The sequence below is a fragment of the Barbus barbus genome (genome assembly GCF_936440315.1).
Source record: "Barbus barbus genome assembly, chromosome: 1".
NCBI classification, from domain to species: Eukaryota; Metazoa; Chordata; class Actinopteri; order Cypriniformes; family Cyprinidae; genus Barbus; species Barbus barbus.
The window spans coordinates 7,202,517-7,227,317 of NC_136729.1; the positions used below are offsets into that span (position 1 = coordinate 7,202,517).

The 24,801-nt window shown below is 37.5% G+C and overlaps 1 protein-coding gene across 1 annotated transcript in view; it reads left to right on the forward strand.

Annotated features, from left to right (window-relative positions):
• Window positions 1–203: 203 nt before the first annotated feature.
• The window catches only part of LOC306857605 (cell migration-inducing and hyaluronan-binding protein-like), a 165,829-nt gene continuing 141,231 nt past the window's right edge, over window positions 204–24,801 (forward strand). The window contains exon 1 of the mRNA XM_079397626.1: window positions 204–281. The gene's annotated coding sequence lies outside the window, so the exon portion shown is untranslated. The remainder of the gene's footprint in view (window positions 282–24,801) is intronic.

Sequence of the window (24,801 nt, forward strand, 5' to 3'; positions counted from 1 at the left end):
TGGAACGCCAGGCCAGAGACTGTACACTGAGTTCTTGAACAGCACAGGGTTCCGTCGAACCAATCAGATGCAAGTAGGCGTGCCTTCGAATACATCCAGCCAATCGTGGTGCAGTGGGCGCGGCTTCGCACCGGCGTTGTAAACAGTGTAAAGCAGGAGTCTGTAGGTGTGTATAAATATCAGTGTGTCTCCAGTGCTGCCTTATGAACTCATGCCGCACATCAGCTGCTTGTAGTCCGCACTGTTTCCGTGGAGCTGACGGCAATCTGCTCACGCTACAGGTTGGTCTGCACTTCTGGACCTTTATCTTTGTTGATTTTGAAAGTCATGAATGATGTCACTGTATACTTTCAAGGGTACAAACCGACATGTGTACTTGAGTGAGACAAGTGTGCTTTGATTTCTGCGGATCTGTATCTCACTGGTGGCGGTGAGCGGTGCGTAAAGGTGTGTCCTTTCTCATTTCGTGCCATCCGTTGCGCGCTCGTGTGTTTGTGTCATTTTTGCACAGTGTCAACGATTTTGCAAGAGAGACCGCTCAGACATTGCATAGATAAACCTATCCAAGTTCTGTGAGTTTGCGAGTGTTTGTGGCAACATGTTTCACCGGTGCAAGTTCAGACATAAAGAGCATTAACAGCTCGCGATTGTGACATGCGCATGATTTCACCTGTGCACCTGATCGATTTGACAGTTTCATCTCATTCTGATAGTCGAGATAAGACACCGACACTGACAGACTGCTATCTTACATTCTCATGTAATAACTGTTAGATAGCCCATGTATGTGATATGATAATGTGGTACAGTAGGCTATATAATGTGTATAATAGTTAGGAGCAGATATTAAATCTTATAGTGTGATATTGTATAATGTGGTAACGTATAAGATTGTTTAGTGAAGTAATAGTTTACAGTGTGATGTGAGGAGTCAGTATAGTACTGTGAGGGATAGCATAGTGTGCCAATGTGCAAGGGTAGTATAGTATAATACAGAATAATGTGGGATCATAGTATTCTCTTATATGCCTCAAATATAAGCATGCACCTTTACCTTTCCCATGACACCTGGAAAGTAGGACTCTGTGAAGGACGACGCTTTCCACCCATTTCATCATCATCTTGGAAATCAAGGTATGCAATGCTTTATTCCTCTGTATTGTGCATGTGACAGTATTAAAATGCATACTTCCACTGGAAATTGTGTAATTGTGTTTGTGTAACGAATTAGATCCACATTCTACTCAAAAAGCCATTAGATTGTGATGTGATGCTTCACGGTATCAAACAGAAAAGATGATTTCCATACTGCACATACTGTGAAAAAGGTTCTTGTTACGGCATCTCCGCCTCTGTGGTCACCAGACGAATGGCATGGTACCAAGCTAGACGTTCATGTGTGGAATTCATTGCACGCAGCAAGTGCACGCAAACTCTTCTGTGTCCAAACAATGCGAACCGGTAGCAAGTTGTTTTCGTGCATCTGTGAAATTACAGCACCTCATATGTGGTGCCCAGCAAGTGGGCAGTTATTTTTTTCAAGCCCCATTCATCAGCCACTAAATGGTGTGGGAAATTGTAGAGGGTAGATATTTCTCTCTCTAGCTATGCTGTGCGAGAGGGTTGGAGTTTATTGGGTTGGAGCTTATTTATTCATTTAGACTACTTGTTAGTGCAAACAAGTAGTATGAAACCTTTTTAAAAGTGTCATTTCTTGGTGCATAATTCATAGAGTTTGTACTCATTTTCAGTTTTAGTAATTCCCCAGCTAACAAGAAACATTCTCAGAACATTCTGGCAAGGTTCTCTCAAAGTTACAAACTAACATTTTCCAGTTAATGTTAATATGGCGTTATTTAGTTTTTACTAATATTCTCAAAACGTTAGCACAAAAACATTCATGGACCGTTTTATTTCTGAAACATTTTAGTTAGATGTTCAAGTTGTTTCAAAACGTCCAGAGAACATTCAAAATGTAACATTCTCGTAATGTTTGCATGTTCCCTTAACGTTCGTATAACCAAGAAAATGCGTCTTTAAAACATAAAAAAAGGGAAATATTGTTTTCATAACTTAATGCAACATAAGCAAAATTTTTTGTTAGCTGGTCAGTTTAAACTTTTTATTTACTTCATTTCAGCCTCTGAAAAAAAGTAAAACATGAATATAAAATAAAACATTCAATAAATTTAAAATATAAAATAAAAAAATTAAATGCACAAATATTTTATATATATATATAAATCCCAGCAATAGAAACCAGAATATCATAGAGACTTCGGGTTTTGCACAGGCAAGAACATTTACTTTGCAAACAATGTTTAAATCAAGTGACGTTCCAGGGTCCAGATTTTCATGCCGATCTGTATGATGGCAGCTACCCATGCTTGAACTTGAAACAGTGGCATGCGCATTTGAACACAGTCCAGCATTTCAGCTCTGCAGAGTTGGATATTTTTATTGAGAGCTTTCATCTAGTGGTAACTCGTGCATTGTGGGCAGGGGTCTTGTGTGCGAGTGCCAGTTATTTTAGGCTGTTCATTAAAAACCTGTGAGATGCAATGGCTGGCTTCAGGCTGACCTAGTTGACGGCAGCTGGAGGTGGACAGATGTCCTGTTGCAGTGTGTGTGCATGTATGCATGTGAGTTTAGGGTGTTCGAATTTGGCCGATACCTTCCTATTGCAACAGCCTTCGAGTCAGGTGTCCGCCTGTCATGTCTTGAAATGAGCTTACTAGGTTGTAGAGCGTTCCAGTTCGATCAGTTTTGAGGTTCTATTTCAGTTAATATGCTGCTTTAGATACTAGACAGCAAGGCAGATGACTAGGTTTTAGAACAGAGCCCTCTGTATTCCCAATGCCTGTGTCTCTCTCTTATTCTCTCTCTTCCTTTCTCTTGCCCCTGGGCTAAATCTAGGTCTGAGTTATAAAACAGCTTGTAACTGCAGTTCACGCCTGACCACAACAGATAAAATCCTTGAAATATCACTAAAGGCTTATGAAAGAGTACATGTAGCACCTTATCACCAATGACTCACATGTTTCAAGCTGCAGTTGGAAAAATGTCATAAATGGTGTATCAAAAGCATTGTGAACCTTTAGTTCATGGCTAACATATGAAGTCATTATTTGCTCCATTCCTTGTCAACAACATATCGAGCACGTCTGTAATCATGAAAGGAATAGTTCACAGAAAAAAAATAATGTTCCCAATCTGTATTCTGTGACTTTTTTTTTCAGTGGAACCAAAAAATATGAATATTTGAAGAATATTCATGCAGTTCTTTTCCACGCAATGACAGTTCATAGTGACGAAGACTGTCAAGCTGTGTTATTTTGGTATTTTTGTTATACTGTATATGTATACTACTGTCGTGTTTTGAATTAAGTTTTACTGATTTGGTTTTGTGCTTTTATGATTTTTTTAAATCTTTCACATTTTTAACTTTCATTTGTTTATTTCGGTTTTAGTTTTAGTAATTTTAGTACTTCAAATTATTTTCAGTTATTTGCTTTTCGTTCAAGTTTTAAGTTTTTCATTTAATATTTATATTTTACTTTATTTTAGCTTTATTTCAATTGATATAAACACTATTCAGTAGTTGTAGTTTTCGTTAACCGTAACACTGCACCCTAAGGAGCCATTCATATGTCTTAAGGATTCATTCTTGTTACAAAACATATAGACGCAGCAGAGCAGAAGGGAATAGAATGCAAGGGTCTAACTATTTTTAACGTGGCGTCTTAAAAATGTGGCGCACGTGGTGTCAGATGCTGAAAAACATCAAGATGCTTTGATTGTTGAAAGATGTTTATCTAGTGCATGTTTACATAGACTTAAAATCAAAATGCGACACTGTAGAATGCAGTAAATGTATCTTGATTGAATAATTTCTATAAGGACAATAAAAGAAATGAATCAAGAGAATCATTTAGTATACTGAAGTCATATAATAGCTTTGTGTGAAGAACACATTCAGCCGAAACAATCTCAGTGTCAAGGCGCCATTTTCAATCTAATTTTGATTCAGCAGATGGGTAGATTGTTAGTGAATAACCACTTATATTTCACTCTGTTCCTCACATAAACTTATTGTATGACTTCAGATGTTTTGCAGTGTTGTATGGAAGCCCATTTCTTCCACAGAATTGAAGAAAAGAAAAAAAAAAACGGTAATTGCATTCAAAATATCTCCTTGTGTGTTGTATGGAAAACAATTACAGCATGCAGGTTTGAGATGACATGAGAGTATATAATGCGTGAATAATAGCCAAATTTTCAACTATTTGTTTATTTATAGCTAGCACATTTTGGTCAAATTGTATTCATGAATAAAGCTAGCACATGCTGGCCCACAGTGCACCTGTCATGTTTTGTTTGTCTAGTGCATCTGTGAATGTGTGTGATATTTCCAGTGCAGTCTGAGCTTTGGCTTTGGCCTGCCGGGGGGATTGCGGCGTTCATCCACATAATGTCATGATACTTACCTCAGCTCATTTCCATGTAAATGAATAACTACATGGGATGTGGAATATTGACATGAATATTGAAAACAGAGAGAAGATGGCAACTGAATGTACTGATTTATATCTACACTGTCTATTTATCACAGAGTTGGTCAATTGAAACGTGTAATCGAATTTAGATTTTCTTTTCATGTGCGTGAAATTTGATAGATGCCCTAATCTGCGTTTGAGGTTTAAATAGAGGGTCTATTAAGATTTGGTAATTGGTTAATTCTAGGTTCTGGTTAAAAGTCGTACCTGTGTGCTGTCAAGGGTTTATAGATTCATTTCGCTGTCAGATTTTAGAACGTAAGAGTGCTGATTGAGCTATAAGTCTCGAGAGGCTGTGAATTGTGTAGCTGTTTTAAAAATGGACGACTTGTGGTTGTTGCGTTATAAAATGGTGTCAATACTGAAACAATATGTTGAGTAGTCACCTAACAGCAAGTCGAATTGTAATACTGTACGAATTTGGTTTAGCAGTATCCTTTTAGAACTGTTTTATTTTAAGTAAAAAAATATTTTGAAATTAAATTAAAATGCCATGCATGTATTTTTCATATTTAATTATTTATTTAATTATCTTTACTTGTATTTTTAGTTAATTTTTTTTTTTTTTTTTCAATAAATAAACTTGAAACATCTAGTTCAACATTAGGCTAATATTGATGTTTATGTTTTGATATATTGGTGCATGAAAAAGATAAAAAATGCTCAAAAGTGTCTGTGTATCATAAGGTTAAAATTGCTGTTTATTATGTTTTGATATATGGGTACCTGTAAATGAAAATGATTAAATATATATATTTTTACTTTTGTTAATTTAGTGAAAAACAGTATGTAATATCTTATATACTTTTAAAATAACTAATGTTGCATTTTGAGTCTTCTTGGCAATGACTTTTGGAAAAAAAAAAAACTTTTTATACCAGTTTAGGACAAGTGCATGAATACTGAGTCACTGAAATTTTTTTATTTTGTTAAATCGCCCAAGCCTATTGTAACATATGCGTGTTACAAAGCGTGCCGGTGCGTACAAGCATCTGTGCATTTACAAGATCGATGAAAATCACCCTAATGAAATTTTTCACCTTGATCATAAACGGACCCAGCAGCATGAAGAAGCCGCAAGTGTGCATTCATTACTTATGACCAAAGATCGCTTGAATCCATCCCAAAGAGCCTCAAGGTTATGAATTTGCAGGTGTATCCTGACAGCGCCATATCTCTCAGAAGGGGCTTATAATCTCTCGGTTCACGAAATGAACAGCAGGTTTGTCAGGCATGACGCCTGTCAGAAGGTAGAGTAATTCATTGGCTGTCAGAAGGCAAGCAACAGTTTTTAACGTAGACTGTCAGATATTACCGACAAACAAGGTAAATTGAAGAGGCTTGAGGAATACCAACAGCTCTCTTGGCTGGAATTGAAATAAAATAAAAAATAATATAAAAGTGTCCACTGGCTTCCATTTGGGAAATGCATTTTTGGCACTGAAGACTTTTGATTAGTCTGGTGGTGTCATTTTACAACAAATAGCAAAACTACCCACCAATTTGTAGTAAAGCCAGTAAAAAGTAATACATTATAAACTAGACTGCTGTCAGAAAAATGACTGTGAATTTTTGTTTTTAATTTAGAGAGTATTTGTTAATGTGTGTGTGTGTGTGTGTGTATGTATATATTTTATGATTATTGTGCTAGCAATATAAAATATAAAAATATAGCTGCAAGCAGCAATGACGGGGCCAAGCACATCAGCTAAGCATAGCACGGATCATCAGAATAACTGCAGAAATTAATAACTGAAGCCATTTTTATTATTAATTTAGTCAAAACGGCTGAAAAATCATATATAAACCTCTAGTAATATGATTTATTGGCTTATAACGTTTGACCAATAGGTGGCGCTGTTTTCAAGTCAATATAATGTGTTCTGTGTGAGTTAACAATGGCACACACAAAGATTGGTGTCAATATGCCAAAGCATTGCAGAGATACGGCCTCAAGTGTCACTTTGGCATCATGTTTCAAATTCGTTGTTTTGGTATGTGAAAACGGTTTTGTCTATCAACATGAAATCCATAACCTTTTGTCAGCATGGTCTGAAGATGATATGATTCGATTTTGGTGAAAATCGGACCAACGGTCTAGGAGGAGTTTGAAAAAGTAGGTTTTCAAGAGAAATCAAAATGGCGGACAGGAAGTTCGATTTATTATGACATGATTGACATGTGTGTTGTCAGCATGACCCAAGGAATAATTTGAGACCATTTTCATTACAATAGGCTAATGCAATCAAAAGTTATTAGCATTTTTGTAAATTTCATTATTAATAATTAATGAATGGCTTATTACTCTTGACCAATAGGTGGCGCTGATACCAAACTGACGTGGTGTGGTCAGTGTGAGGTCACAATGTCACATACAAATTTTGGTGTGAATATGTCAAAGTTTCGCTGAGATACAGCCTTTGATGCAGTTTGGAATCTTACCAGCAAATTCGTTGACGCGCTAAACGAAAACTGTTTCGTATATCGACACAAAATCCATAACTTTTTGTCAGCATGGTCTGAAGATGATCCGAGTCAAATTTGGTGAAAATCGGACTAACGGTGTAGGAGGAGTTCGAAAAAGTAGGTTTTCAACATGACTCACAATGGCGGACAGGAAGTTCATCCAAATATAGCAAAATTGGTATCGATGCTCTCGACATGAACCAAGGAATCTATCAATATGAGTTTTATTACAATAGGCTATTGTAAGCAAAAGTTATTAGCACTTTTAGAAATTTCATTATAACTTTATATATAACTGCCTCCAAACTTTTTGAGTACCATCAGGGCATGGTGCCGAAGAAGCATACCGAGTTTCGTAACGATATGTCAATGCGTTCGTAAAATAGAGCATTTTACAACAAAATTCAACATGGCCGACGCCCAAAATGGCTGACATGTGAAAATTGGACATGTTTGGACTTGGCATGATCCATCGAATCTAAAGAGACCATTTCTATGATTTTTGGCCAAACCATTCACAAGTTATAAGCAAAAATATGCATTTTTCATATCTCCTGACCACTAGGTGGCACAGTGCCGAAACACTGCCGGTAGCCTCAGGTCATGCTTGTTATAACACTCAACAAGTTTTGTGTCAATATGCCAAACCCTTGCGGAGATATAGCCTCAGATCTATTTTTGTGTGCTTTTCGGCAAATTCGTTAGTGTGGTATTCGAGAACGCTTGGACGAATTGACTTGAATTCCATAACTTTTGGCCTCCATGGTCTGTAGATGATCTGAACCAATTTTGGTCAGAATCGGACAAATCGTCTAGGACGAGTTCGACAAAGTAGGTTTTACGAACAATTGAAGATAGCGAAAAAACAAAACCTTATGATTTTTGAATTTTGGACTTCATTCGACTCGGCTTGAGCCAATGATTCAGAGGAAAAAAGAATTTTCATTTTGTGGCTTACGGTTACGGCTAGAGAGTTTGATTTCGAGACTCCAAATTTGGTGTGGTTACTATTTACAGTATCATCTATGAGTGTGCCAAATTTTACAACTTTCCCGCAATCGGTTCTATAGGCTGCCATTCATTTGCGGCGGAAGAAGAATAATAATAATAGGAAATCTAATAACAATAACAATAGGTGCCTAAGCACCTTCGGTGCTTGGCCCCTAATTATTAAAAATGTTCAAAAACATCTACAGAAATGTCTGTGTAGCATTAAGTTAATGTTGCTGTCTATTATGTTTTATGTTTAGATATTGGTGGATGTAAATGAAAATGATTGAATGTTATTCTTGTGTTCAACATGTCTTAAAAATAAAGAATTTGACTTGGCGTTGCACATTTTGAGTCTTCTTATGAACAACTGTTTTAAATTTTTTATATATATATATATATATATATATATATATATATATATGAAAGTCCCTTTGCTTCCATTCTGAAAATGCATTTGTGGCACTGAAGATGTTTGATGAGTCTTGTAGCTATATGGTGTCATTTCGCAACAGGTTAAACAACTAACCACCAATTTGTGGTAAAGTAATGCAATGCAGACTTGACTGCTGTCAGGAAAATGACTGGTGACTATGAACCAGCGTATACCTAGCAGGAGCAAACACCTGCTCCAAGCCGCTAATGTATGGGTTGCTAGGAAAGACCGTGAGATTGCTGCATGAACCTGTAATAATACAGCCAATAGTATCCCCTCAGGATGCATGTTAACAGAAGTGTTGCATACACAAGGGCCACTCGCTTTCTCCAAGACTGGCTCATAGCCCCTCGAGGGATCTTTGTTCCCCAAGATGGAGAAGGGTATCGGGCTCTTATCATCATCTTCATCTGTGGTTGGTGTTGGAGCTCCGCCATGTGCTGACACACAGAAATAGAGCCATATGTCTGAGGACAAGCTGACCCTCCTCAACATGCATGTGAGCGATACGGCTGTCTGTTATCCTGGCATCCTGGCGGCGTGTGCAGAGATTTAGAGTTTTTGCAGATCCTCACTTGAGCACAGTCTCAGGGTTAAATTATAAATAACGATGACGGATAGACAAGAACATGCAACAAAAGATGATTTATGACATGAGAGATGCTGCTCAAGTGTTTTCTCGTGTGAATTGCTTGTGTTTGTCAGGATGCTGATTATTGATTCTGAAGGGGATTTAGTTTGGGGGAACGCGGATGATCTGTAATTCAGCTGTATCCGGATAAACAACAGCAGCAGGGGGGTTTGTTGATTAGGAACTGTGGTTGAGACAGATCTGGGAAAATGGAAATCAGAATTGATTGTTGAATTTGAAACTCGACTGAAATGATTCCAGTGATCCCTGCAAAGCAATCCCAGACTTGCCTATGTGGAGTTCAAATGGTCCACTTTTGAATTCATGTCTTCACGCATGAGTTGAGGAACTATGGGTGCTTTTAAATGAGTTTTTGTCCATCCGTTAGGTGGTCTAAACTGAGGTGTGCACTGGGCTTGACATGGTACACTCTTAAAGGTGCCATAGAATGAAAAACTGTCTTTACCCTGGCATATTTAAATAATAACAGTTCTGTACATGGAAATGACATACAGTGAGCCTCAAACACCATAGTTTCCTCCTTCATATGTAAATCTCGTGATTAAAAAAGACCACTGAAAAACAGGCGAATCAGAACATAACACCGACTGTGACGCAACGGTCAGGATCACTACGCCCCCAACATTTGCATAAACCCGCCCTTGTTCTAAGCCGGCCGAACCATCAGAAGCTCTGCAGGTATTGTAAATAAACAAGCGCGGACAACAGCGAAAATAACAAAATAAATGTTATGTTCCAGGCCGTGAAGGGGGTGTGAAGTGCAGGGATGGGTTGGTGTCTGTATTCAGAAAGGCACAGAAAGCAAATAACGCGAGCCACTAAAGGGACATGGTTAGCTCCTTGCTAGCGGTAGCCTGTTACAGTACATAAGATTTCACTCTCAGTAAGGAGAGATGAGGATGATGGCGAATGACTTACAGATCCTGAGCACCACTGACAAGCATCTGATCTTGTGAAATGTGTGGTAAGTACTGTTGCTCCATAATGTAAACATAGTTTGTGTGATCGCGTCTCTTGAAAGTGAACTATAACGCGATCGATGGATCGTTCAAAAGCAGTTTCAATGCCTCGCATATTAATAACGGCTCCCTGATGCCCGCGTTTTATATACAGTATAATTACCCGACGATATAACTGCGAGAGAAAGTATTTAAATATATATTTTCCTCCCTGTGCTTCCTTCTTGCTGATGAGCAGCACTGTGAAACAGCCAATCAGAGCAGAGCTCATTATTATTCATGACCCTGCCAAATAAGCCAATAACAGACCGTTTCATTCTAGGGAGAAATCCTAGGGTTGTAAATGGACATGTAAAATCGTTTCTGGAGATTTTTTGCCCTTACCTAAGCCACATACCTTCTGTGTAGATATCAGAGAACAATTTAAAATACTGTATCAATGCATTCTATGGCACCTTTAAGTATAAAGGTTCTTTATCGGCATTGATGGTTCCTTTAGCATCAGTGGAACCTTTCCATTCCAGAAAAGGTTCTTTATAGTGGAAAAGAGTTTTTCAGATTATTAATATATTCTCCACGTTTAGAAAAAAAAAATATTTTAAGAACTGCTCTCTGAAAAGTTCTTTGGGGGAACCAGAAATGGTTCTTTTGTGACATCAGTGTTGCCAAGTCCACCGTTGCGCTGTTGCCCTTGGTTGCTTTTTAGTCTGTGGGTTAAAGCGATCTCCCTTGCCCTTCTCCCAGAAGCAATGTCGATGGAGGGGAAAACCGCTGCAAAATTAGGCTAGAAAATAGGGTGAATTTCCATTTCATGTCAACTTAAAGAATATTATTATTATTGCAGTGCATCAAACAACATGGAGGTATCGATCTACGCATTGAAAAACCAAGACTATTACAAAAGTTGGCATATTGGTTGAGGCTTGGTGAACAATGCACAATTACAATAGCGCAACTAATTGCGCTTTACTTTTTCGTTTTTGTTTACCAAAAATAAAATAATAAATAAGTGTCTGAAATCAAACTGCTCTGCACATTGCTGTTGCACAACAAAAATTACATCATATTACCACCTAGGTTCTAACCAGCAATATTAAGACCCATTCACATCAAGAACGATAACTATATTAGTGTCCACCTGCAAAACAATATTTTGTTTATTATAAGTGCACTACCTTTATATTGTCTGCTGCTTTTAATGCTTGAGGTGCGTTTAAATCAGGTGGATTCTGATTGACTGTCTTTAAAATCAGGTGGATTCTGATTGACTGTCAATGTTTTATCAATCATCAGTTGGAAAAAATGTTCAGAAAGTGATTTCAGTGACATTGTTCCTTCTTTACAGTTGTGTGGATTTCCCTATTCTTGTAGAATTATAACTTTATTAAAACTTTATCATTATAGTTATCATACTTGGTGTGAATGGGCCATTAACAGTATAGTCGGTTTGAGCACTGGTCATAAAATTATGACATGTCTTCACATGAGTTTGGTTTACATAGGACCTTTTGGTCCATTAGATGAAAATGTAGAACTACATCATTATTGATGACATAAAATGACCATTTCTGCATACTCGTGGTCACATTTATTACAACACAATGCATTTCTCATTGCTGCTTGTCTTTAATTAATTGCCTTTGGAGAGCAGCTTGCGTTCTTTGCATCTGTTGCTTGCACCTGTGTCAGTGCTGTTCTGTGTGTGTGTGTGTAAAGTTTTGTCTGAAAATCCAAAGGGACAAATATATCGCTAACACCATGAAACTAGCATCTTCACTTTCTCTAGTTTGTTATCTAGCTACAGTAAACAGCTGCTGCTGTTGATGATGCTAACGTACCTTACGGACTCAAAAAGTCCAGATACATTGCCCTATCAGACTCCACTAACTGAAACCATCTTGTTTGCCTTATGTTTTCTCCGAATTCCTAAAAAAGCACCTGCTGTGGAAGATGCATTGCTTATATAAGCACTCACTCTAAAACTCAAAGCTAAAGCCGTTTCCTCAGGGCAAATCCAGCATCTGCTTGTTCCACTTAGCTGGATGCTAAAATGCGCTTCATATTTTAGTTTGTGAGCCCTAACCCTTCAGGCCATGTTTAAGGTCTTGTAATATATTGCAGCTTGCCTGAGACAGAGAGCTAAATATAGTCATTCAGCCTTGTTATTGTGTTAGCATGGTGGCTAGCAGCTTATGCACCAACAGTATTTAGATGTTATTCCAATACAGATGTCCTACATAAAATGCATGTTTAAAATGACATCCTGCTGTTGATGTGAACTTGGCAGTCGTTTGAGTGCTGTAACAACCGTTAAACTCTTGATAAGTTTAGCGCAGTGGCCAACCTCTCATCATAAAAGGCCGTGTGCTAACTTTAGTCATTCAATGCATGTGATGCAAAAACAGCACATCTTATTACACCCCCTCCACATTTACCTACCTGTCAAGCGTACCACTCACTATCAGGAAGTGGCTGCTACAGGAACGTGTTTGATTGTAATAGATTGTAGATTGTTTCCTTAGTTAAGCATGTTAGAAATGCAACCTCTGGAATATAGGCAGCACTGAGTGTTAATTGCCTCTCTGTGGTGACAACTGGTTTATTTTCCATTAGCGCCGGATCGAATCATGGGGACACATTTGGCATGCTTGTTTTCCCTCCAGCATGTTGAAGACCCCTCGATGGGCGCTAAAAGTGTGTTGTGGTGACATGAATGGCAAATAAGCTTTGTGTTCTTTTAGTGTAAGCCGACCGCTTGTTTGCCCACCGCAGTGACACACCCATTTATCAAGTCCTTCAAATGCAATCTAGCATGTATTGTGTGCAACTGAATACATTCCTTACTAGAGGCCACCGACTGCCAGTTTTCCTCAGGGAAATTATCACAGACAAGGTCAAATATGATATGTGTCTTGCTTCAGATCATGATCTTCTTACTGTCTGGCTAATATTGTTCTGGAACACGGAACACTGGGCAAAGAAAAAGGTGACGTATCATAAAAGGCGACGTGTACGTGTTTGTCTCAAACAACTAATTGTCACTCAAAAAGTCTCTTCTGTAAGGTTGGGGACTGAGAACCAATTTTGAATTAGAATGAGTTTATTTAAAGAAATTCATATAAATGAATGGTTTTCATGATATTTGGTTCCGTTAGTATGTGCATTGTTCCAAATAATTTGGTCAGAACACTGTATTACAATCCTTCCTGAATCTACGACATGCAACATTGGTCAATTATTATTATTTGGCATTTGGCATATTATTTTTTTATGCATAAATCTACCAACTTTAGCAAGTTTTATGCTTAAAACTAGAAAAACTATTTGTCAGTGGGGTTAAAAATTAATTGTGTATTTTTTTTATGATTTTTTGTGTGCATTAAGTCTTGCATGCACTTTTTAGCTTACATATATTTAGTTCTCAAGTAAATGTGTCTTGGTTTAAAGAGCTTTAGACATTTTTCACAAAAATACTGAGAAAATAGTTAGAAAAAAATGCAGTGCACACTGCTTGCACTGTATTTTCGTTTTGTTTCATGCATGTTAAGATTTGGATTAATTTTTTGGATGAATATTATGTATTTTTTTTAATCTTGCATTAAACTACATTTTGCTCATCATTTACCTCAGATTGCAATCTCACAACTCCAGTGAAGCATACTGTACATTTCTTTTGCCAATGCAATGTAGATTATTCACCGATTCATCACAAATTCTTTAGCACTTAAGTGTTCAAGAATTTTTTTGACAACATAAGTCATTTAGTTTTAGTGCTTTCTAATACAACAGGTTCTGTGCTTAAGTTGCAGTTAGTTGACACTAAGTCATAACTTATGCGCTACTAATTTATGTGTTGCCCCAGTAAACATTCATATTTGATACAGTTCCTTAACATTTATTATTTAAAAATACAGTTTGTTCTATTCCATGATTATACAGTATATCACCTTTTACAGCTATGTGAGTAAAAAAAAAAGTATAAATGAAGTAAAATGCATTGTTAACCAAAAGCACTTCTGTTTACAGATTTAAAGGCTGTTTATTGGGTCAACTGAAGTAAAATTAAAGACTAAGCTAGTTACTAACTGGCTGAAGTGTGAATTTTACTTCCCAATTTATGATGCATCCCGACCCACTTCTTTATTCCTAACTCTGATAAGGTACAAACCTATGTTCTCAGTATCTCGATTTCCATTCATAACAAACCCATCAATCAAAAAGTTTGTTGGCAAGTCCTTGAGAGGAATTTAAAAAAAAAAAGTGTTTTTTTTTTTATAGGGAGTATGAAACCAAATGACTGGCGGAGGTAAGAATGTGGCAAGGCTCAGGCAAACGGAGCGATGAGTTGATCTACGGCCTTAATTTCCACCATATGGCCTTGAGTGTAAAAGTTATTGCTTGATTTCAAACACATGCTTTCTCAGGCCAGTAAACCTACAGGATTGTGGGATGTCAGTCAAGTCTGCTCCCAATGAACTGGAATCAGCTATTAGCCAGCGTACTGTTGTGTAACTCTGACTTTCGACTGGATTTTCACCCGAGCGTTGAAGCCAAGACTGAAGCCCTGGAGCTCCACCACGAGATTCCGCTTAAAATAAACACTTGTCTGATATGCACTGCTTTATCATTGAATCCACTGTCATCATTTCAGGCATTTCACTAACTCAATCTTTGTTAAAAACCAACGGCAGACCAGTTTTCCTGCGACAGTTTTCTCATAAAACAACATTGAATTAAAGAGAGCTACAAGAGACTGAGCAATTTAAGTAGGAAAGGTCGAAAGAATGAGTACGAAGAACGTCTGAAAGTGATACTTAAACCAGGCCTATAACCTGATTTAGGGGGTCACACGCGGTCTGCGGGGACAAGAGAAAGATTTGCAAATCATTAGTGGCTCTTAATTAAATATTTTGTTAGACGCCGTTTCATTTACAAGCTGCAGTCGTTTCACCTTTCGTGCTTTCAGTGTTTTTAATAAGATTAGTGCTGCAGTTTAAGGTGAAGTCTCTGCAGATAAACAGATTCGGTCGCTGGAGAGTTTGAAAGACATGCAATTGTGTTTTGAAGTCAAACGGTGATAATGGCGCAAACGTCAAACGTTATAATGAGGTATTGACATTCTTGAATAGTGAGTTTTGCCACTCATGCAATCAGCTGGCTGCTCAGACTGACCTGTGGGTCAAGTCAATAGTCTCTCTGAAATCCTCACACATAGCTTACAGCAGCAGGTGCCGCTGGCAATTCAAAGGCCCAGCCACGTCGCAGCTGCAGTGCATCAGCAGAAATCACCACACACATCTGCTGGTGTAAATCTCAGCTGAAGTCTGCCAAGATACACAGCGCCTATCTTTCAGAAAGCTGGATCACGCAGAATACTTGTCCTTGAGGGTGAGTGATCTGTTTCGGACTGTTACATGCTCTAATGGCGACTTAACACCTGAGGAGAAGATTAAAAATCCTAATGATTACCTGCAATGGTATAATTTTATTTAATAGCATTAATGAAGTTTGTTTGCAATCCATTTTGTTAATGCAAAATGTTTTTGATTAAAAGAAATTGGCTAATTTATTGTATTTCTGATAAAAGATTAATCATGCACTCATTAATCATGCGCAATAATACTAGCAGCATGCATGAGGAAATAATTAAGGGTCAATTTTGATTTCTTGTTGAATCAGTAGTGCATGTTCAAATAGTTGTCATAAAAATGTCATAAAATCAACAAAAAATAGTGAGAGATGTGGGAACGGTATAAAAATTTTTTGAGATTTGAACTTGCGGCCCATTTGACTGCCACTGTTCATTGATTTTTATTCATATACTTTAAAATGTGAACCACAGATCTGTTAAGCTTTGAAACTGACTGGTTAATAAAAGTGTTACCATCTAATTTAATGCTTAATTTAAATAGAAAAGTGCAATGAGTATGTATTCACTGATGATGCAGTTTGGGGTTGGTACATGAAGTCTCTTATGCTCACCAAGGATGCATTTATTTGATCACAAATACAGTATAAAACAGGAATATTGCGAAATATTATTGCAGTTTAAAATAGCTATTTTCATGTATATTAAAATATAATTTATTCCTGTGATGCAAAACTGAATTTTCTGCATCATTACTCCAGTGTTCAGTGTCACGTGATCTTTCAGAAATCATTCTAATGTGCTGATTTGCTGATACGTTTGAATGGTAATGTATGTAAGATAGCTGAATGTAAAGATGTACGTGCATGTCAGAATCGCGTTTCCCTTGCGTGCCGCGGGTCACTGGTGGAGGCTTGACTGGGCTCCTGCCGGAGGAGGGTGAATGCCTCTAGCAGTGCATTCAGAAAGCGCCTCGGGGAGCTTGGGTTAGTTACGCATGTATGTTACATTATATGATCTTCATGTATGGAGAAACGGCCCGATGCAGAAATAACTCAATTAAGTCTGTTTTCGAACTCCCTCTCTCTTTTTTCTCATTATATAACATGAATTTGACATGATTTTTCCACCAGCGCTTTCTGACTGAATGCAAAGTTTTGCTCCCAGGGCGATGCATGGAAGAATGTTAAAATTGCAGGGTAAAGGGTATTTATGGAGATGAGGAGACCAGTGTCTGTATTACACTGGCAATCTGCCTTTCACCAAGCCAGTTTAAAGCCAACCCCATTGACCAGAGGAACTCAGACTGTCTGAGCTGCTGTTGAGTTACTCAATATCAGATTACAGCTCAATGTTGCAGTGCACTGGAGACATTAGATCAGAATGCATGTACCTCGGGAATCAACCCATGACTAATGACCAGAGATGCTTTTCACATTGTTTGATGACGTATGTCATGAAGTGTTGGATACATACATGAATGGAAGTAAATGTAAATTTGGCACCTTCCTCTCTTCTGACTGTCATTATCCATCTTTCTCTTCTTTCTCTTTTTCCTTGCAGAAACTTTGTAATGGCTTTTTTCTTTAGCTATTGTAGCAAAAGGCAATGCTGCAATTATGTTTGCTATCAAAAGAATACACAGACTGTTATTGGTAGCTGAGAGCACTATATACAGGTGCTGGTCATAAAATTAGAATATCATGAAAAAAGTTTATTTTATTTCAGTAATGCCATTCAAAAAGTGAAACTTGTATATTAGATTCATTCATTACACACAGACTGATATATTTCAAATGTTTATTTCCTTTAATTTTGATGATTATAACTGACAACAAATGAAAGTCCCAAATTCAGAAATCTCAGAAAATTAGAATATCAATTAAGACCAATGCAAAAAAAAATATTTTTAGAAATGTTGGCCAACTGAAAAGTATGAACATGAAAAGTATGAGCATGTACAGTACTCAATATTTAGTTGGGGCTCCTTTGGCCTGGATTACTGCAGCAATGCGGCGTGGCATGGAGTCCATCAGTCTGTGGCACTGCTCAGGTGTTATGAGAGCCCATGTTGCTCTGATAGTGGCCTTCAGCTCTTCTGAATTGTTGGGTCTGGCGTATTGCATCTTCCTCTTCACAATACCCCATAGGTTTTCTATGGGGTTAAGGTCAGGCGAGTTTGCTGGGCAATCAAGAACAGGGATACCATGGTCCTTAAACCAGGTATTGGTAGCTTTGGCAGTGTGTGCAGGTGCCAAGTCCTGTTGGAAAATGAAATCTGCATCTCCATAAAGTTGGTCAGCAGTAGGAAGCATGAAGTGCTCTAAAACTTCCTGGTAGACGGCTGCCTTGACCTTGGACCTCAGAAAACACAATGGACCAACACCAGCAGATGACATGGAACCCCAAACCATCAATGACTGTGGAAACTTTACACTGGACCTCAAGCAACGTGGATTATGTGCCTCTCCTCTTATCCTCCAGACTCTGGGACCTTGATTTCCAAAGGAAATGCAAAATTTACTTTCATCAGAGAACATAACTTTGGACCACTCAGCAGCAGTCCAGTCAAGACACTTCTGACGCTGTCTCTTGTTCAAGAGTGGCTTGACACAAGGAATGCGACAGCTGAAACCCATGTCTTGCATACGTCTGTGCGTGGTGGTTCTTGAAGCACTGACTCCAGCTGCAGTCCACTCTTTGTGAATCTCCCCCACATTTTTGAATGGGTTTTGTTTCACAATCCTCTCCAGGGTGCGGTTATCCCTATTGCTTGTACACTTTTTTTCTACCACATCTTGTCCATCCCTTCGCCTCTCTATTAATGTGCTTGGACACAGAGCTCTGTGAACAGCCAGCCTCTTTAGCAATGACCTTTTGTGTCTTGCCCTCCTTGTGCAAGGTGTCAATGGTCGTCTTTTGGACAACTGTCAAGTCCGCAGTCTTCCCCATGATTGTGTAGCCTACAGAACTAGACTGAGAGACCATTTAAAGGCTTTTGCAGGTGTTTTGAGTTAATTAGCTGATTAGAGTGTGGCACCAGGTGTCTTCAATATTGAACATTTTCACAATATTCTAATTTTCTGAGATACTGAATTTGGGACTTTCATTAGTTGTCAGTTATAATCATCAAAATGAAAGGAAATAAACATTTGAAATATATCAGTCTGTGTGTAATGAATCTAATATACAAGTTTCACTTTTTGAATGGTATTACTGAAATAAATCAACTTTTTCATGATATTCTAATTTTATGACCAGCACCTGTAATTACCTAAATTTAAAGCTGATGTACATAAAAATATTCACTCAGTAAGTTTTAAAAAAAAAAAGAAAATAATACTTTACTTCAGCAAGGATGCGCTAAATTGACCAAAAGTGGCAACTTTTATATTGTTACAAAAAATTTATATTAAAACCAATGGTGCTCTTTTGAACTTTCTGTTCATTAAAGAATCCTGAATAGAAAGTGTATCACAAGTTCCACCAAAATATTAAGTTTTCAGCATTGATAATAATCAGAAATGTTTCTTGAGCAGCAAATCAGCATTTTAGAATGATTTCTGAAGGATCATGTGACTGGAATAATGATGCTGAAAATTCAGCTTTGCATTACAGGAATAAATTACATTTTAACATGCATTCAAATAGAAAACAGTTATTTTAAATTGGAATAATATTTCACAATATTACTGCATTTACTGCATATTTTTATCAAATAAATGCAGCCTTGGTGAGCATAAAAGACTTGGATCATCAGCATTAGAAAAATCTCACTGCTTGCAAATTCATGTTGTTATACAATATCTCACTACTATTTGAACCCTTCCTTAAGGTTGCAGGTTCATCTTGTTCCAGAGGAACCGTCTGCTGGTTTGTTTGGTTAATTTGTTCATCATCCCATCCTGAAACCACACCGCATGTCTGCTTCAAAACAAACCCCAACATTGACACAAGCCCATGTCATGTTTTTCACTTGATGCTTTTCCTCTAGTCATTTCCAAAAGGGTAATTTTATCTGCTGTTCATCACTCATTCAACTTCTCTTGAGCTTTCTGAAATGCTTCTGTCCTAGGTGGAGGAGATCATTAGTAGCTATGGAGATTTGCGCACCGTCATCTGTGGAGCGCGTGATTGTGATGCTCCGGTTGCCGGTTGGTTCTGGATCTAATTACCGGAAATTATTTGACATGATTGTGGCATCTTTTCTTTACGCTGCTGCTCTGCCTCATGTTTTTTTTGTTCGTCTCTCAGCGGTGGAAGTGGCTGTTGCTCCGCTGGTCTTCCAGCGCGTAATTAGTAGTCTACAGGTGCAACAATAGCCCCAGTGGAGGGCCGGAAAGAATGATTGACGGTAATGAATTTGGTACAATGGTGTAATCAGTGCTGAACATGGCCATGTGGGTGTCTGTGTGTGTGTGTGTGTGGCTTTCTGAGCTCTTTTGTTCTGTGTGAATTCTGTCCCGGTCCACAGGGAGACTCTCTGTGCCGCCTGTCCAACATCTGCCTTACCTTCACACCGATGCCTTTCTTTCACTCCTATTCTCTCCCTTTTCTTTCGTCCTTGCCAGCTCTTTTACATGGGTTTTTCACATTCAGATTCCTCTGCTTCACAATCCTTATCTACTGTCTGGATGCAGTATTGTGTAAAGTGCTGAAATATGTTTCTGTTAAGGGCATTTTGTGCATGCGATGGGTCTGTGTCTCTGGTAAAACTATAACGATCTCCTCCACAGAAATGGCAGTCTTGCTTGCTAGAGCAGTAGATCATCCAAAATAGAACAATTTGTCATCCTTTTCTTATTCCCATGTATTTTCCTTTATATGTGAAACACAAAAAGAGATGTTCGGTGGAAAGTCAGGGCTACTCTTTTTCATACACTGTATGTGCCATTCTTCAAAAAGAACCAATAAGCACAATAAAAGCACCACAAAAGTAGTCAATGTCACTATATATTGCTGTACTGTTTTTGAAAGAAGAATTTTATGCTCGCAAAGCTCCATTTATTTGATTAAAAATACAGTAAAAACAGTAATGTTGTGAAATATTACAAAATGTTTTCTATTTTAAAATGTAATTTAATATGTATACATTTTTTTTATTTTTTTATAACAATGTTACTTTTGAAGTACTTTATATATGCACTACTTTTGGTAGTGCATATATAAAGTCTTAAAAAATCCTACACTAGCTTTGTGTGAACACAGACCAAAATTTAATTCTTTGATTTAAAAAAATTTGTTTGCAGTTGTCAATTTAAAAATGGTTTTTCCTTTTATTTTTTTTTTTACCCCAAACATGAAAATGCTGCATCATGTGACTCGATCAAAGCCAATCAGAACATATTTGACATATTAAATATCTTTATGTTGAGCCATATTTTAAACCAATGATTTGACACCATCAACATGTGACCTTAAATCTAGAATATAAGTCATACGGACTACTTTTATTATGATGCTTTTTCAGAGCTCGGTAGTAAAAATAAGCATCCACGTTTATAATATGGAAAACAGAAGCTCAGACCTTTGTGTCTAACATTTCCTTATGTTTTCTATATCAGGGTATGTGAATTTTTTGGTGGGTTTTTATTTAATACTATAAACCCACAACTAAATTTCCACTGTTGTATTATTATTCAAGCAGAATCATTTCACATCCGCTTAGAAAACCATTTGATCTTGACTCTATATTTATTTAGCATGACGTTCAGTTGTAAAAACACATTCATATTCAAACTGCTCCCGTAGCACTTTTCTCCACTCCTCGCCATGTAGCCAGACACTGACCCACATATCTAACCTTTTTCTCCAGGGCTGGGTAGTTTTCCTGGCTGTTAGAAAGCACCAACCCTGCACTTTGTGGCCGCTTTAGGATCTAATTTTGACTCCGCTGCTATAATTCAAACCCTCAATAACCGAATACTTCAGAGACCACACACATTTCATATATAAACATACCCTGCGATATTAAAAATATACTTGCGCCATTCACAAATATGAGTATGACTGTGAAAATAGCTCAAACCTGTGTTTGTGGCGCAAAGCTTGTATTATTTCGAGTCCTTTTATGACTGAATCTTTGGAGCTCTTTAATCACAGATTCTGTGCTCCTCTCCTACAATCACGAGGAGATGGTCCCTGTAATCAAGGTCAGTCCACATGACAATCATAAGATACATTGTGGCTCTGAGTAAAGAACATAACGCTTCTGTTTGTCTTGTTTACAACTGAGTATCTTTCACAGCTATTCAAGCCTACATGAAATAAAATCTGAACCCATTTACCTGTGTTTCTTATGTAATTCTGCTTTGCACCATCCACTGTATATGTATGTGCATATGTTTATGTATATGTAATATGTATATACATATGCACAGTGTGTGTGTGTATTCTATACATATGTCCATATGTCTATGCCCATGCATAGGTGTATTTATAAGCGTTTGTGCATGTGTGTGTGTGTGTGTGTGTGTATCTGTGTGTGTGTGTGTATATACACGCATATATGTATATTTCTGTATATACGCATATGTATTTTCATTCATATGTGTATGTGCACGTACAATATAGCATATACTGTAGTTTGTGTTATCGTTTTTATGAAAAAAGTAGAACAAAAATTTTAAATAAAAGGATTCATCAGACTAATTCAGCTCCTACGTTTACGAGTCTTTTTAAATGAATCATTGAAAGATCCAGTTCATAAGAGTCATTTGTTATGAATCGGACTCTACTGCTCATGCCGTATGTTTGTTTTTTTGTGTTTGCAGTTTGTTCAGCTTAATAGAAAGATCTGTTTCCTTGTCTTCCTAGAAATCATCTATGCATGTTATTCAAAGAAAACAATGTTAGTTTATGTAATTTCATAAAGAAAAAAAAAAAGTTTATTCCTCCTCTGAAATGACTTTCTATTTCAGGTGACATCACCAAACCCTCTATTTTATTTTAGATGGAAAATGGTTTGAGACCAGCATATCACGTTGACTTTAAAGATAACACATTTAACACACAATGCCTTTGTAGTTGCATTAGAATATTCGGTTTTGGTTTGATTATTTCAGAGGCAAAAAGTTATTACAAAATGTATTTTTTTAATATATGCGCATACACTGATCACTCATGCACATTGCACAATAAGACCAGGAGCATTTGTTTAGCATGCATACAGATTCAGTTTTATTTGCATTGTTTTTAGGGTACATTTGCATTTCCACATCCTCTCATGCATCCAGACGGTCCCACACATTCTCTATGTTCTGGCTTGATTTCCTCTTTAAATGCTTTTAATGGGTAAATCTGGGAAGAGGCAGTGCAGGCAGAAGGGGTTTGATTTTGTTTTGTGGTCTTGTGGGACTTGTGTATTGTTTTGCGGTGCATCTGCTCTGAGCTTTAGGGTGCGCTGTGGGACGAGCAGAGCTTGAAATGAATGTGTGTGGCATTTTCTCCAAGGAACGAGGAAGGCAGTGCCTTCCCACCAAATTTGGATGAGAAAATAATTAACAGTAAAAAAATAAAACAAAACAAATATTATGTAATACGAGATCAAATAGTGTGGACTCAAAGCACTCAGTTCTATAAAGTTTCACATGAGCAGATGAAGTTTCAGAGGGAAGCAGCATCTGCTTTGAGCTCATCGGGTCCCAAAAGACGCATTACATGCAGCCTAATAATACGATCATAATCCAACTGGAAGCTTACTTGGAACAAAAAACCATCATATAAAGCACCTCAGTTGGAAAAAAAATATATCTGATTGAGCTCGGTTCAAATGAAGTTTATTTCCGACTGAAATGGCATCTTAAATAATCTGTTAAACAGAACAATAATTAAATTGTAAACCTCAGAATTTTACAATCTAATTCAAAAATCTCTTGCAGAGACAAACCGTGCCACATATAAACATTTTATTTGAATTAATTGAAATCTGTGCATATTAATGGTTATAGAGGTTTCAAAGTGTTCTGCATGAGGGGGGTACCGACGAAATACAGACAAAAAGTCGGCACTGTGCAAAATCTGTATGATAACTGGTGTAAATAGATCCAAATAAATTGAAGATACGTACAATATGTTTTATAGTATTTTTATTAAAGCAGTATCCTAAAGAACTGTTAAAACTGCATAAACTTTTAGAGAATTTGATGTGAATAATACACTACCATTCAAAAGTTTGAGATCGGAAAGTTTTTTTTTTTTTTTTTTTTTAAGAATTTAATACTTTTATTTAGCAGGTTAGGGGGTTAACATACAACACTAACATACCAAAAAAAAAAAAAAAAAATTTTGATGGTATAAGATAGTGTTCTTATGATATTTAGTGTTAATAAATATCAAATGAACTAAAACATGAATTACATTGGACTTAAACAAGTTATACCCAGAGTGGGGAGTCTGGAGACTTTTCTCATCATTTCAGAAGTTCACTACTGCTGTGTGTGTGTGTGGAACTGAAAGAGAAATCCATGTTTCAGCCTGGCATCTGACTGGTGTCAAGAAGGAGAAGGGGCGGCACTGGCAGAGATAAAGAATGACTGACACATACTGAGAAACCAGAGATGGAGGGAAGAGTGTGAGATGAAGAGAAGACACTCGACAAAGTCAAGAAAGAGATCGGTGCCACCAATCCGTAGACAGGACGGATGGATAGGAGGAAGGAACACGGTGTGTGTCTTGACAGGTGGTCTTACTGTATTCTCAAGCGGACAGAAATGTGAAACAGAAGACGGACAGATTCCCGACCACAATGTGAAGCTGTCTAATAGTTATAACCAATAAATAATGTGTTGTTGAAACATTACACGCCGAGCCCAGTAAGGGACGGGAACAAACCAATCAGTCTTCATGAAAGTCTAATTCTGTGGCCATGATACTCTCATGATCGATATTTCCGCCTGCTGGAGCTACGTTTAGTGTACGGATGGGATGGATAGGGGATAATAACCAAGACAAAGGGAGGTATCTTTTAGAGAAAGAGTCGAAGAGGCATAATAATGCCCAATCATTCACCCTTTCTCCATTACAAAGCACAGCTATTGATCGCTTTAGCATGTTTTTTCATATTTATTGCATTGCAGTGATTGTTTACACGTTGCATGGCAGTCATAACTCTGACCTTCACATTGTTGTAGAGCCATTATTGCTGTTGAACCTAATTTACAGGTTTTGGCTCTAGTGTGTCTTTGAACGGCTGCCAGTGTGGTATTGACTCAGGTTGTGTCGTCAAGCAGGGCCGTAGCCACCAAAGACATAAAGCCATGACCTCCTCAATATTCAGATTAGTGCTCGATCGATGTGAGGTTTTTAACTTTTTTTTCAGTGGCAGCTTGTTAATTGCTGTGTCATACTTGGTGGTATTCTTTTTGCAAAGCTTG